The 10,000-nt window shown below is 54.0% G+C and overlaps 6 non-coding genes across 6 annotated transcripts; all 6 read left to right on the top strand.

Annotated features, from left to right (window-relative positions):
• Positions 1-2,048: 2,048 nt before the first annotated feature.
• LOC144938958 (5S ribosomal RNA) lies at positions 2,049-2,167 on the top strand. Its single transcript, XR_013638162.1, has one exon. It is a non-coding gene; the product is annotated as a 5S ribosomal RNA (ribosomal RNA).
• Positions 2,168-2,416: 249 nt separating this feature from the next.
• On the top strand, positions 2,417-2,535 carry LOC144939514 (5S ribosomal RNA). The gene has a single exon (XR_013638688.1). It is a non-coding gene; the product is annotated as a 5S ribosomal RNA (ribosomal RNA).
• A 248-nt stretch (positions 2,536-2,783) lies between these two features.
• Positions 2,784-2,902, top strand: LOC144938696 (5S ribosomal RNA). Its single transcript, XR_013637911.1, has one exon. It is a non-coding gene; the product is annotated as a 5S ribosomal RNA (ribosomal RNA).
• Positions 2,903-3,150: 248 nt separating this feature from the next.
• LOC144938971 (5S ribosomal RNA) lies at positions 3,151-3,269 on the top strand. Its single transcript, XR_013638175.1, has one exon. It is a non-coding gene; the product is annotated as a 5S ribosomal RNA (ribosomal RNA).
• A 249-nt stretch (positions 3,270-3,518) lies between these two features.
• On the top strand, positions 3,519-3,637 carry LOC144938738 (5S ribosomal RNA). Its single transcript, XR_013637950.1, has one exon. It is a non-coding gene; the product is annotated as a 5S ribosomal RNA (ribosomal RNA).
• A 248-nt stretch (positions 3,638-3,885) lies between these two features.
• Positions 3,886-4,004, top strand: LOC144940464 (5S ribosomal RNA). The gene has a single exon (XR_013639032.1). It is a non-coding gene; the product is annotated as a 5S ribosomal RNA (ribosomal RNA).
• The last annotated feature ends 5,996 nt before the right edge of the window (positions 4,005-10,000 follow it).

Here is a 10,000-nt window from a genome sequence, read left to right as displayed (position 1 = left end):
GTCGCGTTTTACTCTTCAATTCATTCAGTCAGTTCACCTGCCAATTGCACGCGGATATGGTGTACTGCATTGGGATCAAGATTTTCTTGTAAAAGACCGTTTAATGCCACTCTTTCTGGGCTCAACCAGGAGTCCAGAATAAACGTTTTCATGAGTGTTGACCTCCCGCAGTAGAGTTGAATCTTGATTTTAACATATGAATGTGCGTCAGGTCTCTGCAAGTATGGCCTACGACCATATCACCCTGAATGCGCCCGATCTCCTTTGATCTCGAAAACTAAGCAGGGTCGAGCCAGGTTAGTACTTGTGTAATGCGGGCGTAAGCGACCTTCCGGATGTGACGTCACAAAGGGTGGAGCCATGTGACGTGGGTGGAAGGTTCGGGTCCTTAAGCGGGTAAACCGGAAGGGGAAGTCAGTCGGGGTGTGAGCGGAAAAGAGTGAGGCCACGCGGGCGAGTGAGAAGAGGGGGGGCACCGACGGCCATCGGGAGCCAACCCCGAAGACAGGAGGAAGCTACGGAGTGGTGTGCAGCTGCGGAGAAGACAGCCAGAAGGGCTGCGTGTTAGAGGCAGCGGTGTGGCTGCCAGGTGTGGCGGGAGAGAAGAGGGAGAGACAGCACGAGGCTGTCAGAGCTGCAGAGAGGACGAAGGAGAGAGGAGTTGCAGCGAGTACAGCCAAGGGGGGCTGTGTGAGAGTAACAGCAGCGGGGCTGCTGTTGTGGATCGGGCCGACATCGGAGTCAGCACCGTGGAGAAGCTACAGAGTAGAGACAGCCGTGTGGGAATACAGTACGAACCGAATAAAGGACACTGAGCCAGACATCGTGGTCCAGTCGTTTATTACACTTGGATGGGAGACTGCCTGGGAATACCAGGTGTTGTAGGCTTTTGCATTTTCGTATCTGGATGGGTCGCGTTTTACTCTTCAATTCACCCAGTCAGTTCACCTGCCAATTGCACGCGGATATGGTGTACTACATTGGGATCAAGATTTTCTTGTAAAAGACCGTTTAATGCCACTCTTTCGGGGCTCAACCAGGAGTCCAGAATAAACGTTTTCATGAGTGTTGACCTCCCGCAGTAGAGTTGAATCTTGATTTTAACATATGAATGTGCGTCAGGTCTCTGCAAGTATGGCCTACGACCATATCACCCTGAATGCGCCCGATCTCCTTTGATCTCGAAAACTAAGCAGGGTCGAGCCAGGTTAGTACTTGTGTAATGCGGGCGTAAGCGACCTTCCGGATGTGACGTCACAGGGGGTGGAGCCATGTGACGTGGGTGGAAGGTTCGGGTCCTTAAGCGGGTAAAACGGAAGCGGAAGTCAGTCGGGGTGTGAGCGGAAAAGAGTGAGGCCACGCGGGCGAGTGAGAAGAGGGGGGGCACCGACGGCCATCGGGAGCCAACCCCGAAGACAGGAGGAAGCTACGGAGTGGTGTGCAGCTGCGGAGAAGACAGCCAGAAGGGCTGCGTGTTAGAGGCAGCGGTGTGGCTGCCAGGTGTGGCGGGAGAGAAGAGGGAGAGACAGCACGAGGCTGTCAGAGCTGCAGAGAGGACGAAGGAGAGAGGAGTTGCAGCGAGTACAGCCAAGGGGGGCTGTGTGAGAGTAACAGCAGCGGGGCTGCTGTTGTGGATCGGGCCGACATCGGAGTCAGCACCGTGGAGAAGCTACAGAGTAGAGACAGCCGTGTGGGAATACAGTACGAACCGAATAAAGGACACTGAGCCAGACATCGTGGTCCAGTCGTTTATTACACTTGGATGGGAGACTGCCTGGGAATACCAGGTGTTGTAGGCTTTTGCATTTTCGTATCTGGATGGGTCGCGTTTTACTCTTCAATTCACCCAGTCAGTTCACCTGCCAATTGCACGCGGATATGGTGTACTGCATTGGGATCAAGATTTTCTTGTAAAAGACCGTTTAATGCCACTCTTTCGGGGCTCAACCAGGAGTCCAGAATAAACGTTTTCATGAGTGTTGACCACCTGCAGTAGAGTTGAATCTTGATTTTTACAAATGAATGTGCGTCAGGTCTCTGCAAGTATGGCCTACGACCATATCACCCTGAATGCGCCCGATCTCGTCTGATCTGGGAAGCTAAGCAGGGTCGAGCCTGGTTAGTACTTGGATGGGAGACTGCCTGGGAATACCAGGTGTTGTAGGCTTTTGCATTTTCGTATCTGGATGGGTCGCGTTTTACTCTTCAATTCACCCAGTCAGTTCACCTGCCAATTGCACGCGGATATGGTGTACTGCATTGGGATCAAGATTTTCTTGTAAAAGACCGTTTAATGCCACTCTTTCGGGGCTCAACCAGAAGTCCAGAATAAACGTTTTCATGAGTGTTGACCTCCCGCAGTAGAGTTGAATCTTGATTTTAACATATGAATGTGCGTCAGGTCTCTGCAAATATGCCCTACGACAATATCACCCTGAATGCGCCCGATCTCGTCTGATCTTGGAAGCTAAGCAGGGTCGAGCCTGGTGAGTACTTGGATGGAAGACTGCCTGGGAATACCAGGTGTTGTAGGCTTTTGCATTCTCGCATCTGGATGGGTCGCGTTTAACTCTTCAATTCACCCAGTCAGTTCACCTGCCAATTGCACGTGGATATGGTGTACTGCATTGGGATCAAGATTTTATTGTAAAAGACCGTTTAATGCCACTCTTTCGGGGCTCAACCAGGAGTACAGAATAAACGTTTCATGAGTGTTGACCTCCTGCAGTAGAGTTGAATCTTGATTTTTACATGTGAATGAGCGTCAGGTTTCTGCAAGTATGGCCTACGACCATATCACCCTGAATGCGCCGGATCTCGTCTGATCTCGGAAGCTAAGCAGGGTCGAGCCTGGTTAGTACTTGGATGGGAGACTGCCTGGGAATACCAGGTGTTGTAGGCTTTTGCATTTTGTATCTGGATGGGTCGCGTTTTACTCTTCAATTCACTCAGTCAGTTTACCTGCCAATTGCACGCGGATATGGTGTACTGCATTGGGATCAAGATTTTCTCGTAAAAGACCGTTTAATGCCACTCTTTTGGGGCTCAACCAGGAGTCCAGAATAAACGTTTTCATGAATGTTGACCTCTCGCAGTAGAGTTGAATCTTGATTTTTACATATGTATGTGCGTCAGGTCTCTGCAAGTATGGCCTACGACCATATCACCCTGAATGTGCCCGATCTCGTCTGATCTCGGAAGCTAAGCAGGGTCGAGCCTGGTTAGTACTTGGATGGGAGACTGCATGGGAATGCCAGGTGTTGTATGCTTTTGCATTTTCGTATCTGGATGGGTCGCGTTTTACTCTTCAATTCACCCAGTCAGTTCACCTGCCAATTGCACGCGGATATGGTGTACTGCATTGGGATCAAGATTTTCTTGTAAAAGACCGTTTAATGCCACTCTTTCGGGGCTCAACCAGGAGTCCAGAATAAACGTTTTCATGAGTGTTGACCACCTGCAGTAGAGTTGAATCTTGATTTTTACAAATGAATGTGCGTCAGGTCTCTGCAAGTATGGCCTACGACCATATCACCCTGAATGCGCCCGATCTCGTCTGATCTCGGAAGCTAAGCAGGGTCGAGCCTGGTGAGTACTTGGATGGAAGACTGCCTGGGAATACCAGGTGTTGTAGGCTTTTGCATTCTCGCATCTGGATGGGTCGCGTTTAACTCTTCAATTCACCCAGTCAGTTCACCTGCCAATTGCACGTGGATATGGTGTACTGCATTAGGATCAAGATTTTATTGTAAAAGACCGTTTAATGCCACTCTTTCGGGGCTCAACCAGGAGTACAGAATAAACGTTTCATGAGTGTTGACCTCCCGCAGTAGAGTTGAATCTTGATTTTTACATGTGAATGAGCGTCAGGTTTCTGCAAGTATGGCCTACGACCATATCACCCTGAATGCGCCCGATCTCGTCTGATCTCGAAAGCTAAGCAGGGTCGAGCCTGGTTAGTACTTGGATGGGAGACTGCCTGGGAATACCAGGTGTTGTAGGCTTTTGCATTTTGTATCTGGATGGGTCGCGTTTTACTCTTCAATTCACTCAGTCAGTTCACCTGCCAATTGCACGCGGATATGGTGTACTGCATTGGGATCAAGATTTTCTTGTAAAATACCGTTTAATGCCACTCTTTCGGGGCTCAACCAGGAGTCCAGAATAAACGTTTTCATGAGTGTTGACCTCCCGCAGTAGAGTTGAATCTTGATTTTAACATATGAATGTGCGTCAGGTCTCTGCAAGTATGGCCTACGACCATATCACCCTGAATGCGCCCGATCTCCTTTGATCTCGAAAACTAAGCAGGGTCGAGCCAGGTTAGTACTTGTGTAATGCGGGCGTAAGCGACCTTCCGGATGTGACGTCACGGGGGGTGGAGCCATGTGACGTGGGTGGAAGGTTCGGGTCCTTAAGCGGGTAAACCGGAAGGGGAAGTCAGTCGGGGTGTGAGCGGAAAAGAGTGAGGCCACGCGGGCGAGTGAGAAGAGGGGGGGCACCGACGGCCATCGGGAGCCAACCCCGAAGACAGGAGGAAGCTACGGAGTGGTGTGCAGCTGCGGAGAAGACAGCCAGAAGGGCTGCGTGTTAGAGGCAGCGGTGTGGCTGCCAGGGGTGGCGGGAGAGAAGAGGGAGAGACAGCACGAGGCTGTCAGAGCTGCAGAGAGGACAAAGGAGAGAGGAGTTGCAGCGAGTACAGCCAAGGGGGGCTGTGTGAGAATAACAGCAGCGGGGCTGCTGTTGTGGATCGGGCCGACATCGGAGTCAGCACCGTGGAGAAGCTACAGAGTAGAGACAGCCGTGTGGGAATACAGTACGAACCGAATAAAGGACACTGAGCCAGACATCGTGGTTCAGTCGTTTATAACACTGGTGTCGGAAGTGCAACGGCATGTCGAAACAAGTGAGGAAGAAAGTTAATCCGGCGCCTGCATCGGCTTCTTCGTCCGACGACGACGAACTCCCTCCAACCACGGATTCTGCTGGGGTGGTGGAGGAGAGCCCTGCTGAGGCGAGCACGGGGACGGGAGTGGAGGATGTCGGCGCGGTGGCGGGTCCGTCGACATCATCAGACGCTGATCAACGATGGCAAGAGATGGCGGTACAACTGGAGGCACTTAAGGACGTCTGACGCATTTATGCCATCTCGTCGCGCCAGGGACGATGGAGGACGCAGTTGGTGCTCCGCGGGCCGCCACGTTGCCTGTCCTGCCGCCGCCATTGGCCACGCGGCAAGAAGCCGCCATCTTGTGCGCTCCGCGGCGCCAAACCGCCATCTTGGCCACGCCGCGGGCCGACGCCATTTTGAATTTGCCACCACAACCACCACCATTGGAAGACGGCGGGAAGAGGAGTCGGAGTCGCCACCTTACCACAGTTAAAGAATTTTCCGTCGGTGGGGACTGGAGCGCGTTCGCCTGCCGCTTCTTGGCGGCGGTACGCACGGCAAGATGGACCGATGCGGAGGCTTTGGAGGTGTTGCCGACTCTCCTGGACGACGAATCTGTCCGATTTTTCCGTTCCATAACGACCGATAAGAAGGCAACTTTACGTGGTGTTTTTCAAGAAATGGCCGACGCTTATGAGCCACCAGATGATGCGCATCGGCGATTCGCTCAACGACAACGAGCACCAGAGGAGTCGCCCGTGGCGTTCAGGGGTGCGGTGCTGGAGCTGGCCATGGCAGCTTATCCTGAGACGCCACAGGACCTGCTCGAGCCTCTCATATTAGGGAAAATGTTGGAGCTGTCTCGGGATCTAGGGATCCCCATGCCTGTGTGTGGGCATGAGAAGCTAACTTCCCGGACGGCTGCTAAGTGTCTCGATGCGCAATTCAATCTCCGTCGCTGGAAACAAGTGACGGCGTGAACGGGGGGGCCCGTCAAAGAAGGGGATGCGCTGGGGTGGAACCCTGCGTAGGCTGTCTACGTTCCGGATGACCGGGGCCCTCAACAGCTGACGGACGCCTCCGCTCCATGGACGGGACGCGGCGGGCCGAGGCTGCGCGCGGCGCTACCGGAATGGGGCCGTCGGGAGGCAAGGCCTGCGCTTCGGCGCAACGATGTCGAATGTTTCCGCTGCGGGCGTAGGGGCCACTACGCCAGAGACTGCTGGGCCCGCTTCCCGGCTCCGCCGCAGCAAGAGGCCTCGGTACCGGACAAGTCGACTAAAGATCCTCCGAAACAGGCATGTCGGCACGCACCAGACACCCGGCAAGGCTTTACACCTCACCCATCGCCTTCGTTGCGCGATCCTAATGTTGTTGTTAAAGAAAGCCCTTCGACGGGGCCTTGTCGCTCGGTCACGCAGTGGCGCAAGTTGGCACGGAGAGTCGTCGCGGCCGCTACGGGTTCGTCCACTGTACCGGGGTCTATACAAGGGGTGGACGTACGCATTTTGGTCGACTCCGGCGCGTCTGCGACTATTATTTCGGATGTCATTTTCCATCTGTTGGGCATCCCGCCGGGGGCTGTGCGTCCGGTTTATGGGTCGTGCGTCGCTGCGAACGGGGGTAGCATGGGTATCGTGGGCCAGGTGGATGCTAAGATATCTATTGGGGATGTGTTAATATCGAGATCTTTGGCGGTTCCTTGTTTGTTAGGCACCGATTTTTTGGCTAAGATGCCCATTTTGATCAAAATCAATGAGAATTGTATTGAACTGCCGGGGGGCCGTCAAATCTCGTTTCTGCCGTCGCCCTAGGGGCGACCTGCTTCGGCCGTACAAGTGCAGGCGCTGTCCGTCGCATCTGTGGACATCCCACCTGGTACACAGATGCTTATACCCTTGCGCTATCGGAAGCCCCTGCCTGATCGGCTAGGAGCAGTAGGGGTCTTGTTGTCACCGTCCGCCACGATAACAACCGGGTTGGCGTTAGTGGGGGCACAGACCATCGTCCGGCCGGATCAATTACCGTTTTTACAGGTGCTTAATGCGGGGGGGGAAAACGTCCGTGTTCCGGCCGGTACGGTTGTGGCACATGCCACTACGGCGTTTGCGACGCATGATTGTCCGCATAGCCGGGGAGTGGTTGCTGGGGTTTCCGAGCCAAGGGGTTCGGATAATCGTTGGGTTGCTGACTTATGTGACGGAAATTCTTCCCTGTCCATGGAGCAACGTGGTGCGCTGCGTAAATTGTTGTTGACATATTCCGATGTGTTCAGCTCCGATGATTTGGATTTGGGCCGCACATCGTTGCTTTACCATCACATTGAGACGGGCGATGCTGCCCCTATTCGATTAAATTCGCATCGGATGAGTCCTGCGGAGCGAGAACACGTGCGTGGGGCAGTGGAAGACATGTTGGCTGCGGACATTATATCGCCATCTAACAGCCCATGGGGCGCTCCTGTCGTCTTGGTTAAGAAAAAGGATGGCAAATTGCGATTTTGTGTTGATTTCCGGAAATTGAATAAGATATCGGTGGCAGATGCGTACCCCCTGCCGCATATGGATGACTCCCTCGACGCATTGTCGGGGGCTAAGTTCTTTTCCACACTGGACCTCTCTTCGGGATTTTGGCAGCTTCCCCTTGACGAGTCCTCACGGGAGAAAACCGCATTCCGTACGCCGCAGGGGTTATTTCAATTCAACTGTCTCCCGATGGGATTGAATGCGGCCCCTGCTACATTTCAAAGATTGATGGAGCTCGTTTTGTCGGGGTTGCAGTGGGAGACGTGTCTTATATATTTGGATGATATTATTGTCTTCAGCCGCACATTTGATGAACATTTGACGCGGCTGGAGACAGTGTTCACGAGGATGCGTTCTGCCAAATTGAAATTCAAACCAAAGAAATGTCACCTACTGCAACGGTCCGTCCGCTATTTGGGGCACATTGTGAGTGCTGAGGGGGTGTCCACGGATCCGGAAAAGACGGCGTGTGTCCGGGATTGGCCGACTCCGGCCACCGTGGGGGATGTTCGGCGGTTTTTGGGATTTGCCTCGTATTACCGAAGATTTGTGCCGGGTTTTGCGACGATTGCGAGGCCCTTGCATCTCCTTACGGGTAAAGGACGGAAGTTTGTTTGGGGACAGCCGGAGGAGGCGGCCTTTCGGAGTCTGCGTGATCTATTGGCCACGGCCCTAACATTGGATTATCCCGATTTCGATCACCCATTCATTCTTGATACGGACGCGAGTGACACGGGTATTGGGGCGGTATTATCACAGTCTAAAGGGGGTGTAGAGCGTGTCGTGGCGTATGGTAGCCAAGTCTTGTCTCCTGCGGAAACCCGCTACTGTGTCACTCGCAGAGAACTATTGGCGGTTGTTTTTTTCCTACGGCAATTTCGACCATACCTCTACGGTCGTTCTTTTATTGTGCGTACGGATCATGCGGCCTTGCAATATGCCCTTAAAATTGACCAGCCATCCGGACAGTTGGCACGTTGGTTGGACACGCTACAGGAATTTTCCTTCCAAATTCAACATCGGAAGGGAGTGCGCCATGCGAACGCTGACGCACTTTCCAGATTACCGTGGCGCGCCCCTTGTAAATGTGCGTCGGGGACGCATAGGTGTTCGCCGATTCCAAACCCCCCTCAGCCGCTTACGTTGGCCGTCGAGAAGTCGGACACTCCGATGGAACCGGGACCGGCTGACGGGGTTTTGAATCTGCCGCGGTCTGTCTGGATCCGGGAACAGATGATGGATGAGTCGTTGGTGTCCTTGCGGAAGCGGTCTGCTAGGGACAATGGGAGTCCGAGTACGGCTGTGGGGCCGCAAACCGCTCTCCGAGATGGTCTGCTTATGTGGCGGGATGGGTTCCAGGAACGTTGGCGCCTGGTGGTACTAACGTCCTTGCGATTCGAGTTGATTAGAACTCTCCATTGTGACACTCTCTTACATTTAGGGGTGCAGAAGACCTTGTTGACGTTGCAACATCATTATTTTTGGCACGGCATGGCGACAGATGTCGTAGGGCACGTGCGCGCGTGCCCTGCGTGTGCACGACGTAAGCCGCCGAAACATCCTTACGTGCCGCCTCTCCAGTCGATTCAGGTGTCTCGAGTCAATGAATTGGTGGCACTGGACATATTGGGACCTTTTCCACCATCGGCGAGGGGTAATAAATATTTGCTGGTAGGGGTTGAGTACCTCTCCCGTTGGCCGATGGCCTGGCCGTTGCCCGATCAGTCGGCCGCGGCCATTACCGACGCCTTTTTGTTTGGGTATATTATGGACAAGGGGGCGCCTGACAGACTCCTCACGGACCAGGGCAGGAATTTATCTTCTAAATTATTGGCGGAAGTGTGCGCGGGCCTTGGGACTAAGAAAGTACGGACATCCCCATACCATCCGCAGACGGATGGTATGGTTGAACGGCTGAACAGGACATTGTCTGCCATGCTTTGCCATACCGTGAGCGAACAACAATCAGATTGGGATCTGCACATCCCCGGAGTGCTTTCGGCGTACAGGATGACGCCTCATGCGGCTACAGGGTATTCGCCGTTTTACCTTATGTATGGTCGGGAAAACGTGCCGCCGGTGGATGTGCAATTGGGAACTGGGGTGAAGGGACCTCGTAAACCACTTCCTGAATACATTCAGGACACGGTTCGCCGAGTCACGGAGGCGCGGGAGAATGCCCGCGTGGCTACGGCCAAAGCCCAGGCCCGGAACGAGCGATATGCGCGACGGTCCGAGGGGGAGTGACCCTGGAAGGTTGGGGACCTAGCCTGGCTTCATTGTCCACAGGTACGTCCGGGAACCTCTCCGAAATTGCACAAACCCTGGCATGGTCCCGTACGCCTCATTGCGGTTCCCAACCCACAGTCAGCACGCGTCCAAATTGGGTCTCGTCGCTGGGTTGTGCATACGTCGCGCTTGAAACCATATGTTGCTCCCTTACATGATGCGTCATCCCCCAATGTTGCCTTGCCGGGGTCTGTTGCTGCTGACTCTCCCCTGCCTGCGTCCATTGATCTTGCTAGAGCGCCTGTCGTACCTGTTCCAGACAGGCCGGCCGTGACATTGCGGGGGACGAGGGGCC

This window comes from Lampetra fluviatilis, chromosome 22 (genome assembly GCF_964198595.1).
Source record: "Lampetra fluviatilis chromosome 22, kcLamFluv1.1, whole genome shotgun sequence".
NCBI classification, from domain to species: domain Eukaryota; kingdom Metazoa; phylum Chordata; class Hyperoartia; order Petromyzontiformes; family Petromyzontidae; genus Lampetra; species Lampetra fluviatilis.
This window is presented reverse-complemented; position numbering and strand designations above follow the sequence as displayed.